We start from the raw sequence: 7,217 nt of genomic DNA on the forward strand, positions 1-7,217 counted from the left end.
GTGTGGATGGAACTATACACAGTGTTAGAAACCCACTATGAAATGGCAGCATCTCACTGAGAATAAAACATTTTATAGTGCTGGCTTAAGGGAACAGCCTTTCCACCTCTCTTGCACATCAGTATCCATACCTAGTTATTTAAACAAATTGCCTCTAATTATAAACATCTTAATATGCTGGCTCTGTGGATCCGCATCAGCTATGTTTGCCCATTCCTTCAATTCATGTGCATCCAACACAGAGTTCAACGCTAGCAACTACACAAAATCTAAAATATGAGCTCTACTTGCCACTTACAATACCAACAGTACCAGCTAACTTTAGTAGTGACATTTTCATGGATCTTTTTAACAATAAAATTTACAACATCAGACTTCAGACACAATTAAACAGGCCTCAAAAAAGTCTGGTACAAACATTTTCAGCATGGAATAAACCTTTACTTTAATGGTATAAACCTTAAATGGATTCATATTCTCAATAAGATTTGGTGCTCAGTAACATGACTTAGAAAATGACAGAAGACATACGTATCATGCTTATCCTTCTATTTTTCATAATCGTAAACTCCTTAAGGCAGTTACATTTTCTCTGTTCTGACCTGGAGTTACAGAGAAATTTAAATTCTAATAAGAGATTTGTAATGAGGAAAGTCATACCAATCACTCATACCAGGATTTGCAATTACAATACAAATACTTTCTTTCTGTATGTGTTTATTTTGCAGTTTGAGTCTATGGCATTCCTTTGGGGGTCTATACTCCAAGGCATGACTTTTTTATGGGAACATGACATTTTTTTAAAGTCTTTTAATGCAAGCTTCATATAAACCCTTAGCAGTGGTTACTGTCTGGAGCAGGTACTTGAATGGCACAGATTAATTGAAATGATTCAATTTCTTTTGAAAATATTTGGGATAATACATATTCCAGAAATCACAGCCGTTGAATTATCCAGAAATTAATTTCTCTCAGGGTGTATTTAACCCCTCATGGATGGCATTGTATGAAATGAGTTTGTAGTTCCCCATTTGCCTCTATTATGAGATGCTGTGGACACTATTTTATACATTTTAGGAGTGTCCATAGGAAGGTATGTTCTAGAAAGAGTGAACTTCTGTTTTGCCATTATTTTTAATAGGGGCATTACATGTTTACACTTGGTGCTCCTACTAGAGGAGAGGATATGATTAATCTAGGCTTATCACAGAAACTGAAACACATCTGGTTGGTGAGTCTACTGTGGGTAAAATGTTACTGGTACCGCATGTTGTAAAGCTCGGTATTTTCTCTCTTGGCCTGACTTTTTTTAATGTCTGAGTGTTAGAATCCATGTTGTTGCTGGTAAGGGAATGGTAGGTGCTGTGATTGACACAGTCAAAGCCTTGTACAGAGATACCATTGTAGCTGTTTGACAGTATTTTAGATGCCCTTAGTTAAAAGCATGGGAGGAAGTACTGCCAAGGGAAGGGGGGGGAGTAAGGATTTTTTCTTTGAGTTTGTGAGGTTATTTTTTGTTATATTGTGTTTCAGAAAGCAAGAAAATAAAATCTACTGTATGATAAAAAGAGAAAGAGCTGGAGTAGATCCTCAGATCAGTTTGCTACCAGCAATCAAACAAAAAAAATGGAAAGAATTGTCTCCTCCTGATTGGAACCTTTCTTACTGTCTTATTATAATTTATCAGGCTACCTTTTAATTTCCACTGAGAGAAGGAAGTCACTTGTCATGCAGCTATTTTATTCTTCATTGCACAATATGCTCTAAGTTAGCAAATGAAACATGAACACTTATTGAAATGAATCAAGAATACGATTAACATGAATGTATAAACATCCAAACTATACTTTATCACATTAAATTATTGGGTTAGCTTTTTATTGAGCCAAAATGTTATAAATGTGTGAACGTCTGTAAAATGGAAATATTTATATTTTTCTCTTTTCTGTTACCTGCCTGACAGCATTTTGTATCCCATTCTGTATATTACTGGAAAATATTAGACCCAACCTAAAGAATTCATGGGGGTAGTGGGACACAGTACTGCAAAGAGTCTCCTAAAGGGACAGAGCTATTAGTACTTATGTGTTTGAGTCTGGAGAATATAGTAAACTCTAAACATTAAGGGAATGCATGGAATCGGAAAATATAAATTGCATAGTACACAAGACTTAACTGGTTTTATTCTAGGAAAGCAGACAAGACTGAGTCATGGGACTCAGAGGATCCAAGGCTAGACTGAGTATAATAGGCTTCGGGCTTCTATTGTGACATCTACTGTAAATTACAGAAATGTTAAAAGTAAACAAAATAAAGTAACTAAAATGTGGTCTGAAATCACCCCTTTAGACACCCCTTTTACTTCACTGGTGTCAGATATGAAAGGCAATAGTCTCCCGTTCTGTCTGCTGTGTGTTGCAGCAGAGGGACTCCCTGCAGCTGAAAGGGGCAGAGTAACTTGCATGCCCTCTAGTACAGTTTACACATGCACGACTTTAAAAGCTAGCAAGACAGGTTTCGATTCATATTAGCTGGCGAGCCTTGTTAAAAAAACCAATGATAATGTAACATGCCACTGTTCATGAACAAAGTTATACTGAGATTTCCTAAGATACGCGATTAAAAAATAAATAAATAAAAATTTGAATCTCCTGCGGAACACATTCCATAAGAATCAGCGGTTTTACAGTATATATCGCCTTTAAAGGTGGCTTCTCAAAACGCTTTACGGGATAAAAACAACCAGAACAGCAGCAACAACAATATTGTATTTCGTTGCACTTTGAAAACCAAGTAATAACTTAACTATACAGTACGTGCAAACGTTTCATATGTTGCTGTCGTGAATGCCTACGTACCCATAAGTATCTTATTTGCCTTGAGTCTGTCTACAGTATCTCTGTCCCACTACCCCCCTCTCTCCCTCAATTCAATTCAATTCAAGGTGTTTTATTTGCATGACAGATGGGTACAATTCTTGTTGGGAATGTATACTTTGATATTTACACCCGGCGCGGCACCGAGGGAGCGTCTGCATTTATAACTTGGTTTTTAAAATTAGTCAAGCAGTATGAAGCATCTCCTTTTACTTTTAAGTCCCTTAAATACATTGAGCACAGCTTTCTCACCATCCTTACACAAAGCAGAAACTGTCCGATGACTCACAGTACAAGTGGAAGGATTACAGATTTTAATCGTCTTTAATTTTGTCTTTAATTTTGCCTGTGGAGTGTATCTTATTAAGCTCTAAATTGCATTTTGAGCGCGGTTTTTGACTTTTTTTTAATTGCATTTTGGGCGCGGACAGCACATACAAGGGTTAATGAACTGCGCCAAGAAATTTAAAATAGTATTCTTTAGGTGTGAGGGTAGGAGTGGACCGCAGCAGGCATAATCAGCAAACCAGGAAAACAAAGAACAGGACAGGTGAGATGTGTATCCAGAAAGCGAGTGATCAGAAAAAGGAAATGGAAAACGCAGAAAAAGGAAATGCTTTACAGGATAAAAACAATAACAACAGTAGTGGCTGGGCAAACGATTTTTTTTATCAAAATACAAATTGAGATACTGTACTGTATAATGATGTGCATGAACAAAGGTATACTGCAATTTTCCTTAGATACGCGATTAATGCTTCGTAGGAGGAGGCGGTCTTTTCCTCTTGTCTAACAGTCTGTCCACAAACAAAACATTCCTGTTAGACAAGAGGAATTGGAAAAAAAACAATTTTGTCAATGAAAACCGGTGTGTGTGTCTCTCCCTGCTGGATGTCCCTCTCACAAACTGCTGAATGAATAAAATAATTTTATTGAAAACGCGTTTGCGATTGTCTGGTATTTAATTTGGTCCCTTTTAACTGTTTTTCGATCTACTGTATTGCTTTGAGATGCCACTTTTAAAGGCGATATGTAAAATAAAGTTTTTTATTATTGTTATAGAGAAACATGATCAGATTTTCCCTGGTTCAGAAAAAAGATCTAAAGTGCTACACATAACTTTCTTAATTCGATGTATTTAAAGCAGTGAACTAATGTAGGTGTCACATAACATTCAGAAATACAATCACGTATTTGACAAATAAAAACGATTATAATCTAATCCTTCCACGTTTGTTCCCAAAATCCCAAGAAATATAAATCTTGATGGGTAGAAAGCTATGCTGAAAGTTTATTAAGATACTTAGAAGACAAAGATACTGTATCAATTTATGTTGCATTAGCCTGATTATGATTAAAATATATAAAACACATATAATTAAACACGCGTTTGCGATTTAAATCAGAACACGATTTAAATCAATATAAATGTTTATATTGTAACGCATACTGTCCAGCCTCCATTTCTCTATAAAAATTTACTCTGTTGCACACACACACACAATAGAAGCAGGAACCGCTGTCAGAAGGGAAGATATGTTCAAAATATCGCAAATATCGATCATGTTGCGATATTTTGAAATATAAAAGTCAATTGATTGTCCATAATATCGCTATTCTATTTTTTCGAAGAAATGTTTGTTAAATGAAAAGTCCAGCACCAGCTGGATTCAAACACACAACCTGCCAGCTGGTAGTCACGCACCTAGACCAGTCGGCTACAAGACAGCTCGCATGGACAGGCAGGCGAAACAGCCCTACACAGCCCTGTCGCAGCACACGAATACCGTTATTAAATTCTTTAGATACGCGATTCCATATTATATTAGCAGAAAAGCTTAAAACTACCACTTTTTCACACGCTATTTCACATGCTAGTTAAATACTTCGATGCTTAAAATCGTTAGGGAGAAATGGAATACCGGTGTGTATTTTTCCTTTAAAGTGCCGATTCCTGGAATCTGACTGGCTGACACCCCTCTGAAGTGGTTCCATAAAATCTGGTATACGGAAAAGAAAGCGTTGATAAATACAAGTGTCTTTTAATACACTCTTTGCTGTGCTCTTGAGGATCCTTGTGATATTTTAAGCTCTAGTTGAATGATAGGTGTCGCATTTTAAATCATTTTCGTAGTTAGAAATTATGAAACGCCCTGTTAAAAGCAAGGAAGTTTTTATGCCCGTTGAAGTAAAACAAAATGCCTGACAAAGTATGGCTTGGACAGATTCCAAGTGCTTGTACAAATGTGCTAAAGAAATTATACTTTGAGTATACAGCTTGTCCAAAGTCATCCATTATTAATACTATTAGTAATATCTTCAGTAAAGGCTTTGATGCATAAATATTTCTGATAAAGGTAGGTTGTGTACTTTTGTCCAACTGAGCAATCTTGCTTTCATAAAATATACCAACATTTTAATGACTGATGATTAACATGCTGTAATACACAGCTCAAATGCTGTACATGAGAGGTTAAGCTCCCCCTGGCGGTTTTACAAGGCGACGCCGGATAGTTAACCACGTGACACCACGTTAACTGCGTCATACCGCGTGATACTGCGACACGCCCACCGGGGTATGCCGCGAAATACCTCACCCATTTTGAATGGCTGCATCTGTATAGCGAGACACGGGAGCTTGTGTATTAGCGTGAGTGTTTTTTATTCTGATCATGAACAGTTTTACAAGTCTGCATAGATCCTCTATAGCGCCCTTTCTCCCGCAGCTCCGTCCTCATTGGAAGGAAGCAAGAGTGAAAGGCTGAAGTGAAAAAGAGCGGGGACGAAGGCAGTGAAGAGAGAGAACGTGGGAAGAAGAGAAAAACGCAAGGGAAAAAAAGCAGCGTCGTAAAAGGTCCTCTCTATAAGAAGGGTGCCAGCGAGCTTTGCTCTCGCTTATGGCCACACCCCCTTGAGCACACCTGATCTCGTCTGATCTCTGAAGCTAAACAGGGATGGGCTTGGTTAGTACTTGGATGGGAGACCGCCTGGGAATACCGGGTGCTGTAAGCTCTTAAGCGCAAGAGGTGCCCTATCCCCGCTCGCTCGCTCATTCCCCTGTTCACACGTGCAGTGCGGCTTTTCCGTCTGTTTATTTGTCAGCTTTGGTGAGACACAGGTGCTTGTGTATTAGCATGAGCGTTTTTTATTCTGATCATGAACAGTTTTACAAGTCCGCAAAGGATCGAGGAAAGGTTTATCGCCAGCCATTTATTCTTATCATGAACCTTATATACTGTATCTCTACATCCCATAACCTTTAACGGCAGGTGCCTGGGTGTGGACATGTTGTGATGTAATATTTATTTTAAAAGTAAACATTTTAGTAAAGTCTGTTATATTGTTAAAATCTATAAGCGTTATAAAGATCAATTTTTGCTCGTGCTTATAAGTTATCGCTGCTAAATGTCTTATTCAATTATTTTAACACTTTTATGACCTATCCACTAAAATATAAAGACCCGCCCTACAATGCTCTTCTCAAAAGATAAAATAAGTTTTACATTTTTTGATTCAATGTAATTTCTTTTCTAGAGAAACACACATCATTTGAGGCTTGGGTTGCATGTTAATATTTTTAAGGTTTAAAGACTTTACGTTCACGGTACGTGGAAAATCATTTCAAACTTTTGAAAAGTTGTTGAGAATTTGTCATTGAAATAAGCTTACATATTTTAATTCAACGTGATTACCTTTCACTCTCGATAAAACACGTGTGATTTTGGGGCGGGGGGATATGGTGGGGAGTTCTAAAACATCACAACCATTTGAAAAATGTCTTGAGCATGGTTACAAATTTGGAGTTTATGCTTAAATTAGCCGACTTGCCAGTTTTGAAGTGTGACACCTGAGCTGTGAGGCCCCGATATTGACTGCTGCGAAGATGGCTTCTTTGAGTAGTGAATCATCGGATTCCTCTGCTATGCAAACTGAAGAAGTAGGTTGCTAAAATATTTTTTCTGATAGTGGAATTGTTGTTTCAATCTGCGTTTAGCGTATTTCGTTTTCAACACTTTGTCTTCTTTTTAGCAAAAGCTGACCCAGTACTCAGTGGTGTGTGACAGTGGCTGTCATGTGAACTCTGATGGTGATTCAGGTGTTGGGGGTCCGTCAACGACTGATGAAGAGTTGCTACAAATGGTAAATATTAAACCACAGCAAGTTCGAAGCAAACAAAGAACTCTAACACAAAAGAGGCATTACAATTTAAATATTTTAGGTAAAAAGCATGCCTATTTATTTTGTTAAGCCTTCCTTTTCTTTTTTCCTTTAATAGAATAACGAAGAGGTCGACGCATCAATCTTCAAACTACCATCAAGCTTGAATGTTTCGTGTCTGTT

At 37.5% G+C, this 7,217-nt stretch overlaps 1 pseudogene; it reads left to right on the forward strand.

The window, feature by feature from the left end:
• The first annotated feature begins 5,769 nt into the window (after nucleotides 1–5,769).
• LOC148811887 (5S ribosomal RNA) lies at nucleotides 5,770–5,888 on the forward strand (annotated as a pseudogene).
• The last annotated feature ends 1,329 nt before the right edge of the window (nucleotides 5,889–7,217 follow it).

Source organism: Atractosteus spatula (assembly GCF_055471065.1).
Source record: "Atractosteus spatula isolate fAtrSpa1 chromosome 10 unlocalized genomic scaffold, fAtrSpa1.hap1 SUPER_10_unloc_6, whole genome shotgun sequence".
Taxonomy (NCBI): domain Eukaryota; kingdom Metazoa; phylum Chordata; class Actinopteri; order Semionotiformes; family Lepisosteidae; genus Atractosteus; species Atractosteus spatula.